We start from the raw sequence: 14,993 nt of genomic DNA on the forward strand, positions 1-14,993 counted from the left end.
GAGCGAGGGGGCGGGCTTTCCGTTCCCCAGCAGCCGCGGGCCCTCCCCCCAGATCGGCCAATGGGCGCGCTGGGCGGTGTCACGTGCTCGCCGCCGCCGCCGCCGCCGAAGCGGAGACCGGAGCCGCGAGCGCCACCAGGGCAGCAGCCGCCGCAGCCGCCGCCGCTGGGCTGAAGAGCCGGAGACGCGGACGGACGAGGTGGCGGCGGCGGCGGAGCGGGAGCGGGGACCGGGCGCGGGCAGAGCGCGGCGGCGCGGGTAGGCTGCGGCGGTGGGGTAGGCGCCTGCGCGGCCGGCCGTCCCGGGCGGGCGGCGGTTTAGGCGGCGGTTGAGGCGGTTGGCGGAGCCGGCCCGGGCCCCGCATTGTTTGTTGTGCGTCCTTAGCAGCGGCGGCGGCGGCCGCGGCGGCCCGGGCGGAGAGCAGGGAGCAATCCCGGCCCCCGTGGCTCTGGCATTGTGGCCGCCGCTGCGGTGCCCCGGCCGTTTCGGGCAAGGGCAGCGGGCAGCCTTCCTCACCTTCGTGGGGGACGGGGTCCCGGCCCCGAGTGAGGGGAGGGCGTGGGCAGTGTTGGGGGGGACCCGGCACCGGGGGTCTCGGTAGGATGGAAGGCGAGGGGCTCTGGGCAGGTGTTGGAGGACATTGGGGGCAGGGGCTGTGAGCGAGGCTTGAGGGGGCTGGCGGAGGGTGTGGGCAGACTTGGGGGAGAATGAAGGGTGGAGGGATCCGGCCCAACGGAGCGGGAGGGCCTTCGGGCAGGTTCGGGCGCCCAATGGGGCCAGGGCGAGTGCGAGAGGGATGGGGAGGGCATTCAGGCGGGTGGAGGCAGCCTTTGGGGGTTCAGGAGGGTGTGAAGGAGGCTTTGGGAAGGGTAGAGGCTAGCGTGATGGGAATGGAAGGAGGAAATTAGGGACTCGAGGGATGAGTGGAAGAAGCGGATGTCCCGGTCGGGGCAAGGCGTGGGGGCAGATTCAAGGAAGGCCACCGGACAAATGTGAAGGGAAATGTGGAGGCAGGTGTGCAGGTAGGGGGAAGTGTGATGGGGAGAGAGGGACGGAGGTGTCTAGGGGCCTCTGGAGTGATGGTGAGGGAAATGGAGGCTTGCAGGGAGGAGGTGTGTGTGAGGGTAGGCCCAGAGGTTTCAGGAGACCTGTGAAGGGTATGAGGTTTGTGTCTGGCCAGGAGGTGTATAGGGAAGACAAGAAGGAAGCAGGAATAGTATTGAGACTGGATAGGTGGGACACGCAAAGGGCGGACATGTGCGGCGGGGGGGAGAAGACAGGTGTCTCACTGGCGAGTGGTGCTCAGGGGAGAGCTGTATTGGGGGGGAGGGGAGGAGGAAGGTGATTGGAGGAGGAAGGTGATTGGTGCAGGGCCAGAGTTGGAGAGAAGTGAGGACAGTGGAGCAGGGTGATGGGGATGGACAGGAGGTGTGCAGTGTATTCAGCGGATAGCAGACGTGAGTGAAATGAGGAAACTTTGAGGTTGGGGAGATATTGCAGGGGACAGGTGGAGTGGAGTATGTGTGAGGTAGAGGACCAAAGGTGTAAGGGGTGAGGAAAATATTCTTGGAGTGGCAGCTGAGGTATGAAAATAGATGGAAGGAAATGTTTTGGGGGCAGGAAGTGTGGAGGGGGGAGTTAGGGAGAAGAAGTGGGGGTGGTACGTGTGTGAAGGGAAATCAGTAGAGGGCGGTAGCAGGGGATGGTTTGGAAGGGGAGGGATGCAGGTCAGGTCTAGGGTACATACAGTATGTAGAGGGATGGACGCATAGTTTGGGGGTGCTAGATTTTGTCTGGTAGGGGATAGGCAAGGAAGAGAGGGAAGAATGGGGGAAGACAGGATATTTTTGGGTAGCGGACGTAGAATAATGCATAGTATATAACGGGGTAAGAGAAAGGCAAGGTAGGGAGGTGTGTGACTAGAAAGGGATAGGTTGTGTATTGGATTGGGGTGATGGGGGAGGAAGCAGGTTGTCCAGGTTTAGGGGCAGGAAATGACTATTCAGGCTGGAGAGAGTTAGGAAAACAGGTTGTTTAACAGAGAATGGAAGGAGCAGGGTGCTGAAGAGTGGGGAGAGATAGGAAAACTTTGAGTCCTGAGAGATTAAGGGGTTCAAAAGTTTCAGGTCACTGGAAATAAAAGGCAGAGTGCAGAAGTTGAAAAAACAAAAGCCAAAACCAAACTGAAGAGGGGATTATATTCTGGACATAGAAGAACTGAAGAGTGTGTGTGGTGTGTGTATGTGGATCCTGGAATGATACTAATGAAAAATGGAGGACATTAAACTCTGTATATATTTGAAAGTTCATGCCTCTAGGATCAGAAAAATCAAGAAGCCGGATTTTAGTTCCAGAACCCTATGAATGGGGAAGGGATAGGGTAGAGCTGAGTAGTACACACTCCCAAGCTGGAGGAGGTATGTGGTAGAATATTGTCCTAGTGCATTGCACTGACAAGCTAATAGAAGAGCCATACAGGGTTGTGCGGAGTGCACCACAAGTGAATAGAAATAGGATTGCAGCAGGTGCAGGGCAGATGCCTTTTTGAAGATAGTGCAAGAGAGCCGGGCCGGTGTCCCTGCCATTCGAGGGCTGTGTATCAGAGAGGAAGGAATACCTTGGTGCAGTGTCTCAGCTACCCTGGTGCTTTCTGGGTAATGGGGCAGTTTTCAGGCTTTGAGTGATGTAATATCTGAGTCCCATGCTATAGGCAGACAGAGGTAATGTACATCCAGCTCCTAAAAGTGGCAGGAATGGAGATCTGCGATTCTTGAACTCTCTTTCAGGGTGCAAGTAACTGATCCTGGGTTGTTGGCTTTTTCTCCCAAATAGTGCAAGTAATAATTTGGTTGGAGGCTTTTGGATTTTCTGGTATTTTGATTTGAGTTAGGGAGTGTAGCGTTAGCTTTATTGAGGAAGACTTTTGGGGTTGTGAGGACATACGGCCAATCAGCTTGCCAGGCACATAGGAAATAACCTTCAGGGGTTTGAGCACAGATATTTCAGTGCGGTTCTCATTCAGTGTTCTGTGGCTTGTGTTAGATTCTTTGGGATTTGGAAGGATTAAGGAAACTGCTTTGAGACTGCCGTAGTAAGCAGGGTTTTCTACAATCTTGGGAAACGATTTCCCTTTGACTGTCGACAATTCAGTCTTGTCAGATTTTGCAAAAAAATTATTTCATATTGCAGAAATAACTTCAATTATCACTTTGTGGGCTTCATGTAGTGTGTTATGTAGTACCTGTGTGGTTTCAAATAAAAGGTATACTTTGATACCTTGGGAAGCTTTCTGGTTTGATTAGTTTTCTCCTTTTGTCAATTTAGGAAGTATCTTAATGTGGCCGTTGTAGGTTCAAATAATAAGTTTGGGTGGAAGTGAGAATCTTGCCTAAACATAATGAAGGCTGAGCAGAACAACACATTTTAAATAATCTGAATCGTAAACATAAATATTTAAAAAGTAAACTGGAAGCTAATTTTTAAAATCAAATTTAAAGTGCATCATGAAGGCAACAAAATAGTGTTCTGAAGGCATCGCTGTAAGATTTTATTTTTGGAGGGAAAGGTTTTTAAAGCATAACATGTCTTTCATTGAAATTCTTTGCAGTATTTTGAGATTTGATATATGTGTAGGATATGATTATAAGGGCATGTTTGGCCCCTTTGGCTCCCTGGCAGAGAATTTGAGCAGTAGGATATAAAATGAATAGAATAACCTTTGAAAATTCTCTCCGATATGGCTGTTGTTTCCTCCTTGAATTTTTTAAGTCCGTCGTGTTAGTTCATTTTATTGATTTGGGGCAAGCAGTATTTTCTTGCTCAGAATACTCAATTCTGGCAATGTTCTGGTTATATGTATTGTTCTGTGAAATTCTATGGTTTTCGATAGTTGGTAGGCACTTGAAATATTGTCCTAAGTTTATGAACCAAAGAAAGCAGGTTATTTAGACTTTGTAGACTAAATAATTGGGTCTGGTTTTATTTTCACTGGTGACTTGCTGGACAAGATACTTAATCCCTTTGTGCTTGTTTCTCCTCCAGAAACCTGACTCTGTCTACTTCCCATGAGAATTGAGATGGTTTATATAAAACAAGTATAAGTCTTTCAGGAAGATTAGAACTATGTAAATATGGAGATAGCTCCTTTTTCCTCTGTATCTTGGTCAAATAATAATTGGTGCTTCGGAATTTGGCATTAGGTGAGTTAATTTATAGTGGGAAACTTGGATAGAAATGAAACTTCTCTGAATGTCAGAGGTGTCTACAAATTGAAGTTTCTTCATTCTTTGCTCTATTGTCTGCTTAATCTTTTCTGGCTCATTTCTGTAGTTGAGTGTTGGTGCTGATTTGAATTCTTGAGTATGAGCAGAAGATTGTGAGAAATATTCTGCATTGTGGCTGTAGCCTGAGATTACTTCTAAGCATAAATTTCCAGAGATGAGCACTTCTCTCAGTGAATTCACTTCCTAAATCAGGAATAATAAATACAATACATTTTCTTGTGTATTTTTCAGAAAATCAACTAATTCTAAGTGACTTGAACAGAAGAATAGAGCTATCCTTCTTCTAGTGGCATTAAACCTCCTCCTTTAGATTATTGAATATTTTTTCCTTTTTAAAATTTTAGTTCTCAAATACCCATCCTTTTGACATTTCCAAGCCTGTTGACAGGTTATGCTCTATTTGAGGAAGAATGATGTTGAAATGCTTTTAAAATGTTTATTAGTTGTAGAAAGCCTCTGTATGCTGGTTATGATTGATACTGCAAAAATGTAAATAGTAAGTTGCTTTTTGGGCATTAATTTGCTTGAACTTGGTAATACCCAGCCCTGATAGTAGTCTTTTGTGCTAGCTGATCTTTTTTTTTTTTTTTAAAGATTTTATTTTATTTTAAAGATTTATTTATTTATTTTGGCAGGGGAGAGAAAGCTAGCAAGTGGAGGGGTGGGGCAGAAAGAAAGGGAGAGAGAATGTCAAACAGAAGATTCCCCACTGAGTGGGAAACCTGACATGTTGATCTCAGAACCCTGAGATCATGACCTGAGCTGAAAGAGTTGGATGTCCAACTGACTGAGCCACTCAGGCACCCCTTTAGAGATTTTTTTTTTAAAGATTTTATTTATCTATTTGACAGAGAGAGATATCACAAGCAGAGAAGCAGGCAGGGTGGGTGGGGAGCAGGCTCTCCTCTGAGCAGAGATCCCAATGTGGGGCTCGATCCCAGGATCCTGAGATCATGATCTGAGCCGAAGGCAGAGGCCTAACCCACTGAGCCACCTAGGCACCACTAAAGATTTGATTTTTAAGTAATCTCCATACCCAATGTGGGGCTCGAACCCACAACCCCGAGATCAAGAGCCACTCGTTCTACCAGCTGAGCCGGCCAGGTGCCCTGCTGATCTATTCTTAATAGTTTATACTCTCTTATATAACATGTTTGGACCTCCATTACCCATCTTATTGCTCTTTTTGTTTACATTTGTTTTGTATAGATCTTATTGGAAAATTGGTTGTTTTAAAAAATTTGTTCAGCTGTAGAAAAACTGTTTCTGACAGGTAATTATGAGAGGCTTCATCTAGTCTAATTTTAGAAAACTTTATTGAGAAATGTAAGTTAAATTTATATGTCATTTGAAACAGAAAAGAATAAAGTGATGAGGCCAGATTAGTGGTAATATAAATATTTAAATGGTTTAAGCCTGAAAGATCTGCAAGTCTGTAACTTTTAGGTCTTGCACTGAATAGTGAGGTAACCACATGACCTGATTTGTCACTTTCATGCCCAATTTAATGTATTTCTTATTTTAAGGGTCCTTGAAGTACATCCTTTTTGAGAAGTATGGGTATCTGCCTCACAAAAGACATTCCATATATATGTGTTGCTGAGTGAATGAATGCCATCCTAAATTTTAGTTATTTGATATTAAAATTCTCTTAACTTCTGAGATAACTAACACTGTGTCGAACATCTGCTTTCTTGAGTTAATTGTAAGTCAACTCCAAAGGTATAGTTGATTATATCAATAAAATCACAGCCTTGCATTGTGTGACTTCATGGTTCATTTCCATTTGAAGAGTGAGTTCTGCAGCAGGTTGTGTAATAAATTCTGAGGCGTTTCTGGGTCATGGATAAGATGTAGTTTCTTACTGCACCTGCAAAATTTCCTGCTCTTTGCAGTTTTCCAGGTACCAGTACTTTTCACAATATTCTATTAGGCAGATCAGCAATTTGTTTATAAATTGAATTTAACCATGTTAATACTATAGACATAAATCAAGTATGAATTTAACCATATTCATACTATTGACATAAAGCAAATAGTAATTGTCCTTAAAGACTCTGTTTAGATTTTTTTTTTTTTTTTTTTTTTTTTAGATTTTTTTTTTTAATTACACTTACCTATTCTAGTTTAATTCAGCTAACATGCATTGACTTAGGCTCAAAGGCACGTTTTGTGCTGGACCTAAGATTTTTTTTTTTTTAAGATTTTATGTATTTATTTATTTGACAGACAGAGATCACAAGAAGGTAGAGAGGCAGGCAGAGAGAGAGGAAGGGAAGCAGGCCTCTGGGTGAGCAGAGAGCCTGACGTGGGGCTCGATCCCACAGGTCAGATCATGGCCTGAGCCCAAGGCAGAGGCCTTAACCCACTGAGCAACCCAGGCGCCTCGAGACCTAAGATTTCTTAGTAGGGCTCTATAACACTGTTTTGAGTAAAGAATAGATCCTTCCCTAGATAGATTGGCCCTTAATGTGCAAATGGAATGTATAATTTTGGTTACCTAGGTAGTGACCTGGTAAAGAGATGGTTTGTTTCTAACAGTTAAGATAGAGGCAGTTTATTCTTATGATAGTTATAATTCCAAGTAAATCTAAAACTCCTTAAACATTGCATCTAATCATAGGCTTTTGTACAACTTAGACAACCTATGTTTTTACCTAATGAAGTAAATAAGCTTTTTTTTTTTTTTTTTTTTAAGATTTTATTTATGAGAGAGAACATGAGAGAGGAGAGGGTCAGAGGGAGAAGCAGTTTCCCTGCTGAGGAGGGAGCCCGATGCAGGATCAATCCTGGGACTCCAGGATCATGACCTGAGCCGAAGGCAGTCACTTAACCAACTGAACCACCCAGGTGCCCCTGTACATAAGCTTTTAATGTCAAGGTTAGTATGGAAGAACAGATATTAAACATATTAGTGATGAGGCTTTTAAAAAGTATCTTAAAGATAAATATTAACTGTGATGCTCTTTGAAATGCCAGCTTTGTGGTAAATGTTGTGGAATTATACAAAATTGGCTTTTGAGGGGCTTAGTGGATAGAGCAGGGGACTCTTGATATCAGGGTTGTTAAGTTCCAGCCCCATGTTGGGTGTAGAGATTACTTAAAAATAAAATCTTCAAAACTGGCTTTTGGTCAGTATTATTGTTTAGTAGTATTCTTTATTTCTAGAGCTCAGGGTTTGCATACCTGGACTTTGATCCCTCTGGGAGTATAATGTAGGTGTACAGGAGAGCATTACATTTAGAGAAATGGAGGCATGGAGTTGACTCTAGAGCAGAGATAGGCAGACTTTCAGAACATCCTTTCAGAGGTTCCTGTTGGTTCCCAAATTTGGGCAGGAAGGTTGGTGGCTGGGCAAATTTGAAATCTGCATCTTTTAGTCAAGCCTTTGAGTACAAGTCTTTTCAAAGACTGCCTGCAGTAATGCGTGGCCTTTGTAGGAAATTTGGGGCCCAGGATCATGCAGTAGTAATGAAGCTGCAGAAGAGGGCTAGCCCTTGGGTGTATTCCCCTTTTAGGTTATTCCTAGAGATGATCCTATGTGCAACCTTGACTGCTGTACTGGGTTGTAGAATGTTGTTGACACCAGAAGACTTGGCCTTGAGGTCTGATCCTGTTATTTCCTAGTTGTAGATCTCTCTCCTCATGTATAAAATTGGAATAAAACCCCTAAATTACAGTTATGGTGAGGATTAAAGAAGAAAGCTGTTTGTAAGTTGTGAAACATGTAACATTTTTTTTGAAGGGAGGATTGAGGAGAAATTAAGGGCATACTTTGAAGTAATGAGAAAAATTTGACTCAGAAGGACCTGGATTTTAATTTTTTTTATCATGGCATGTTCAAATGTACATGAAAGAGAACAGTACAATGAACTTTCACGTACCTGTCAACTAGCTTCAGCAGTTACCAGCATTTTGCTGCTTTTGTTTCATCTACCCCTCACAATTACTTTCTGTTATTTTTGTTGAAATATTTACAGTAAATCTTAGACATCATTTACTTTCATCCATAAATACTTCAGTATTTCTAACAGGTGGGAACCTAAAAAAAGATATAACCACAAAACTTTTAACCGTCTAAATTAGCTATAATTCCTTATCTAATAATGCTCAGGAGGAGCTGGATTTGGAACATAGCTCTACCACTCACCAGCTTTGTGTGTTAATCAAATTACTTGCTGTCTCTGAGCTTCTGGTTCCTTATCTGTAGCATAAAGATAATACCTCATGAAGTTATTTTGAGCTTAAATGAAATAACATATAAAAGGCCTAACATGAATGTTTTCAGTAAATAGCCCAGCTTCTCTCCTGAGCTTCCTATGGCATGTAAATTAGGATTATGGGCTGCCCTCCTTCCTTCTTCAGTATCACAAAGAATAACAGTGCCCTGAAATGACTGTCCACTAAGCTAGTGAAATTTCTCTTCATTGGGCCATTTGACTCTTTTAGTGAAATTCTGTCTCAGTTGAAATCATGTCTGTTCTCCCCCTCTCTTCTTCAAAATCCTTATTCTCCTGTCTAGTGGCTCATTCTAGTCAGCATACACATGCTGTTATTTCATCTGTTCTTTTTTTTAAACAATGCTTTCTTGACCACGCTGTTTCTTGTAGATGCAACCCAGTTTCTCAACTTGTTGAAAAAGTTGTTTCTACTCATCTTCAGTTCTCCTGTTCACTCCTGAACCTACAATAAGAGACTTTTAACTTAATTACTGAAACTGCTCTTGTTGAAATCACCAATTTTAATTCTTACTTAACCTGTTAGCAGCATTTGGTGCAGTGGCTTCCTTGAAATACTTTATGCTCTGGTTTCTGGGATACCATATTCTGTTGGTTTTCCTCCTGTCTCCTTGGCTTCTCCTTTGTTGGTTCTTCATAACTACTACCTCTTAATATTGGACCACCTGGGATCTCTGCTCTTCATTCTCATTCCCCCAGTGATCTCATCCAATCTCCTGGCTTTATTACTGTGTATATGCTGATGATTCTCAGATTCTTTTTTTTTTTTTTAATTTTTAAAAGATTTTATTTGTATATTTGACAGAGATCACAAGTGGGCAGAGAGGCAGGCAGAGAGAGGAGGAAGCAGGCTCCCCGCAGAGCAGAGAGCCCGATGCGGGGCTCGATCCCAGGACCCTGAGATCATGACCTGAGCTGAAGGCAGAGGCTTTAACCCACTGAGCCACCCAGGTGCCCCGATGATTCTCAAATTCTTATCTCTGAAACTCCAGACTTGTTTGTCCTACTGCCTATATTGACATCTCCACTTACATATTTTATTGGCATCTCAAACTAAACTTGCCCCAAACCAAACTCCTGATCATTACCCTGCCCCCTCTTTCATCTGCCCCTCTTGTGGTATTCCATGGGTTTTTGTTTTGTTTTTATCTTTTTAAAAAAGATTTTATTCATTTATTTGACAGATCACAAGTAGGCAGAGAGGCAGGCTGAGAGGGAGGGGGAAACAGGCTCTCTGCTCAGCAGGGGCTCGATCCCAGGACCCTGAGATCATCACCTGAGCTGAAGGTAGAGGCTTAACCCATTGAGCCACCCAGGTGCCCCTCCATGTTTTAGTTAATAGCAACTTCCTCCATCTTTTTAGTTGCTCAGGCCAAAAGAGTTGTCTTTGGCGCTCTCTCACACACTACATCTGACCCATCAGGAAATCTTGCCAATTCTGCCTTCAAAATACATTGAGACTCTGACCATTTTTCATCATCTCTACTGATTTAAGTTTACATCAGTTCTTTTGAATTATTGCAGTAGCCCTTTTTTGCTCTTGGCCCCTTCATATTCTGGTCTCTTTCTGGTCAGAACACTGTCTTGCTCAGAATAAAAAGCTACATCCTGTCAAGGTCTTTTGTGATCAGATATCTTTTTCTTTCCTCTCTGACTTAATCTCCTACTTTTTGGACACAAAAAGTGTCCTCCTTACTATTTCTTTAATGTGACAGGCATATATTTCTGTCTCAGGTCCTTTGCACTTGCTGTTTGCCCTGCCTAGAATGCTGTTATTCAGATATATGGTTGCTCCATCTTTTTTTAGGTCTTTTCTGGTGAGGCCTTCCCTTTCTACCCCGTTAAAATGGCAGCTCCTCCATTTCTGGCCCTTCCCAGCCTTTTCCACCTTCTCCCATCCAAGTACTAACCAGGCCCGACCCTGCTTAGCTTCCGAGATCAGACGAGATCGGGCGCGTTCAGGGTGGTATGGCCGTAGACCCTTTTCCACCTTCTTTTTCTCATTACCATTTAAACCATTTAGCTTATATTTTGCTTATTTTGTGTATTGCCCTTTACCTTTACTAGAGGCTAAGCTCCATAAAGGTAAGGATTAATACTGGTTTTGTATTTTGCAGATTCTAAGCACCTAGAACAGTACCTGGGACTAAGTTTGTTGACTATTTGTTGAATGAATTTTTCTTTATTAGTTACAGTCTGTTACTTGGTAAAGGTGCTATAGTTGAAATTTCAGTTTTTTCTATGGAATACTCTGTACCTTGAGGTCTTTATGATGTTTTTTTCTTCTTAATGAGTATCCTTTCAAAGACTGCTGTTGGTTTTATTAATTCATCATAATTTTGAATATTATGCAAATGTTGGTTGGGGAGATACAAGGATAAAGTATACATAGACCCTGACCTTCAAGAGCTTACATTCTATTGAGATAGATGATGTGTGTGTGTGTATGTACAAGTATATATGTGTGTATATATAGTTGGATGGGGAGATACAAGGATAAAGTATACATAGACCCTGACCTTCAAGAGCTTACATTCTATTGAGATAGATGATGTGTGTGTGTGTATGTACAAGTATATATGTGTGTATATATATGTATGTACGTGTGTGTCTTTGTGTTTTTTTTTTTTTTTTTTTTTTTTTTAAGGTAAGACCTTAGATAAAATGGTCCGAGAGTTCAGAAGAGCAAGATATTATTTCTAGCTAAGAGGGATAAGGGAGAGACTTCAGAGAGAATGTGATATGTACATCTGTACAGAGCCATGGAAAATGAGTAGGATTAGGTAATGAGAAAATAGGGAAGAGAATTGCATATGGAGGAAATTGCATTAGCAAAATCAGAATGCTCAAGATTTCTTTGAGAAAGAATATGTGGTTCAGTAAAGGTGAGAGAATATCAAAGGAAATGGTAAGAATGTTGGAGCCACTGATGATGGAAGGCCTGGAATGCAAAGGTGAGGAACTCAGTTTTTACTCTGTTGACAGTGAGGCTTCAGTGAAAGGTTTTTGAGCAACAATGGAGGGATGGTATTATTAGGCTATGTTGATGAATTTGGTAACTTTATGTGAAAAGAGAGGCTGAAATGCATACACTGATTAAGATGCTATTGTACCTGTTTGAAGAAAAAAAGCAATGAAAGTAGTGGAAACAGGAGTGGAAGGGATGCCTTGAAACTGGATGTGAGGGCCGAGTGACAAGTCTACAGGTTTCAAGCCAGGTTGACTGGGCAGGCTAGGTGCCTTGAAGAGAAGTAGGGAATCCAACAGGGACGTCGGGAGGCAAGTTTAGTTTAGTTTTGGTACTGAGTTTGCAAGTGTGGTGGTGACATTCAGGTGATGATTGTTTTGATAAAAAGAAAATTAGGAATGTTTCGAAAGGATGTGCATCTGTGGCTTTATGCTTTCATTTTGATACTAACTGCCAGAAAGAGACTTGATTGCTGAATCTGTTATTGAGGTCTGAATCTAGATAATTGATTTGGAAACCTTCTGATAAGGCCTCCAGACTTTTCTTTCGATTTGTAAGTGTCTCCACTTGCTTCACTAAAGTTTGTTAGATAAGTTGCTCTAGATTGTAAAACATTTTATGTGTTCTCAGCAGTTTGTTACAACTTAGATGTCATCCTTTGAGCTATTCTTTACTGCTTCATGGGCTATGGATATCTAACTCTGTCTATTCCACCCTTTTGGAAACAACAGATGAGGGGCACCTGCGTGGCTCAGTTAGTGAGTATCTGCTTTTGGCTCAGATCATGATCCCAGGGTACTCGGATCCAGCCCTACATCTTGCTCCCTGCTCACAGGGGAGCCTGCTTCTCCCTCTCCTGCTTCCCCCACCCATGTGCTCTCTCTTCCTCTGCTCTCTCAAATAAACAAAATATTAAAAAAAGAAAACAACAGATCAGAGTTTCCAACTAGTCACTTCCGTCACTATGTTGAGATCCTGTTGAGTTAGCAGGTTTGAAGGCTCATGCCAAACCCCCTCTCCTTCCCCTAAGGATTTAGAAGCACATTGGAGGAAGACAACCCTTCCACCCTAATTAATGGTAGTTAAGGTATTAGTTGCCAAAACATGTCTTTAACAACCTACACTTAACAAAATACCAGAAGATAGGAGAGGATTTAGCTTCTCTTCCAGGCATATTCAAGAACAGAATAAGATTCCTTTAGATTTATAACCTTTTCAGAGCTGTATAGCAGGAGGAGTTTTTAATCCGAAGGTCATTTATAGGAAAAAAGACATATTTGCAAAATAATGTTGATTAATATATGTAATTTTATTTATAGGCTATCTAATGATGCATTATACTTATATTTTTATACTTAATGCATTTTTAATAGTTGGATAAAAAGACATCCTTGAGTTTATTAGTTAAAAACTTGTAGTTCACCAACTTGGCTTATAATGGTGACCTTGAGCTTACTGCATTAGTTGTGTCTGAATTAAGTCTTTTCCTTTGTCCTTAGATCATAATGTCCGTGAATATGATTTTGGCACTGTCATTATAGATTCGGTTTTTGTTTACCAGTAAATAGGAGTCAGTAGGACCCAATCACCCTGAAATTGAGAAGATTTTCTTATATAGGATAACACATTTTAAGTTCAGTGGATATGTGGTGGCTTTTAGTTGGTCAGATTTAGCATATATTGTAGTTAAACTTTTTTTTTTTTTTAAAGATTTTTATTTATTCATTTGACAGAGAGATCACAAGTAGGCAGAGAGGCAGGCAGAGAGAGAGGAAGGGAAGCAGGCTCCCTGCGGAGCAGAGAGCCCGATGCGGGGCTCGATCCCAGGACCCTGAGACCATGACCTGAGCTGAAGGCAGCGGCTTAATCCACTGAGCCACCCAGGCGCCCCAGACTTTTTTTTTTTAATCTGGATAATTTTATTTCACATAATTGGTTTGCCAAGAATATAAAGTATAGCATCTTTGAGAAACCTTTTAGGTTCCTTTAGCCCCACTTTGTTCTTTGACAGATGAAGAATTCAGGATATATCCTAATTGGTTAAGGGACTTGGCCAGAATCACACACATTGCTAGTGGCATAGTTGGGATGTGAGGTGGATTTCTCGACCTCCAGGCTTGGGCTCCAGGCTGCTTTGGAAATGTGGACCAGAAAACCTCAAATAAACTCCATTTAACTGGTCACATTGCTGGCATCTAATGATGTTCAGTAGGAATAATTATGCTACTTTTTTCCTCATTCCCTCTGAAAATTAATTTTTTTTTAAATTAACCATTTTAAACTAAACAGTTCTGTGGTATTTAGTACATTCACATTGTCTGGCAACCACGACCCTCTCTAGTTCCAAAACATTTCCATCACTCCAAAGTGAAACCCCTTGACCCATTAAGCAGTTTGAAGATTTTTTAAGCAATTAAAACTCTTCAAACAATTAAAAGTCTTTACTCTGACAAGGTTGACAGTAGCAGGTTTTGTATTAGTGGTTACTCTTAGCGCTTTGCTACCTGTCTCTGGTTTGCCAGGGAGAATTAAAGTGAATCCCTTTACGTTGATTAGTAGTGGATGCATTACACTTACAATGACAACATTAAAAAAGAAAGTGTCAGACACGTAATGATTAACAATACTAATAGTAGGTATACATTATGCATGTTATCGCTAATCTTCACACTAGCCTTTTAAAGTGGTTGCTCTAGTTCAGATAAGAAGACTGGGGCTTGGGGCACCTGGGTGGCTCTGTGGGCTGAACGTCTGCCTTCAGCTTGGGTCATGATCTCAGGGTTCTGGGATCGAGTCTCATGTTGGGCTCCCAGCTCAGTGGAGATCTTGCTTCTCCTTCTACCCCTCTGCCTGCTTGTGTGCGCTCTCTCTCAAATAAAATCTTAAAAAAAAAAAAAAAAAAAAAAAGGAAAATGGAGGCTTGTTGAGTAAGTTCAGAATCACTTAATTGGTAAGATGTGGACCTGGTATTCAAATCCATGTCTATTTGGTTCCAAGAATTGGGTGTTCTCTTTACTAAATTTGGGAGTAGATGGGCAAAAGTGACAAATGGAAGGGATCATCTTGTATGGGGGACCTGGTACTGTTTTAGCAGGATAGTGTGTAAGGGAAGGAGGTTGAGTTTGCTAGTTTGCAGTATTGCCACTTCTCCTGACCCCTTGTGATCTATATTCCATATGAGAGAAGCAAAATATGAAATAACCTTTGGAACTCTTTAATGCCCATTATAAGCAATTAGAAGAAAGTGTAGCTTCTGAGATTTTGTTTTTAGAAATTCTTTCTTTCCCTGCTCATTATTTTAAAATCATAAGTTGATTTGCTGAGTAATTAACGATTAGTCTTAACAGTATTGGAACTCCATTGATTTCCCATTTTAAGATACTTTAAAAAAGTATCTTAGAGGGCACCTGGGTGGCTCAGTGGGTTAAGCCTCTGCCTTTGGCTCAGGTCATGATCTCGGGAGTCCTGGGATCAAGCCCCACTTTGGGCTCTCTGCTCAGCGCA

At 42.0% G+C, this 14,993-nt stretch overlaps 1 protein-coding gene across 1 annotated transcript in view; it reads left to right on the forward strand.

Moving 5' to 3' along the window:
• The first annotated feature begins 218 nt into the window (after positions 1-218).
• LOC123953228 (spermatid perinuclear RNA binding protein) overlaps positions 219-14,993 on the forward strand; it is a 147,314-nt gene continuing 132,539 nt past the window's right edge. Inside the window, exon 1 of the mRNA XM_046023286.1 lies at positions 219-258. The gene's annotated coding sequence lies outside the window, so the exon portion shown is untranslated. The remainder of the gene's footprint in view (positions 259-14,993) is intronic.

This window comes from Meles meles, chromosome 11, assembly GCF_922984935.1.
Source record: "Meles meles chromosome 11, mMelMel3.1 paternal haplotype, whole genome shotgun sequence".
Taxonomy (NCBI): Eukaryota; Metazoa; Chordata; class Mammalia; order Carnivora; family Mustelidae; genus Meles; species Meles meles.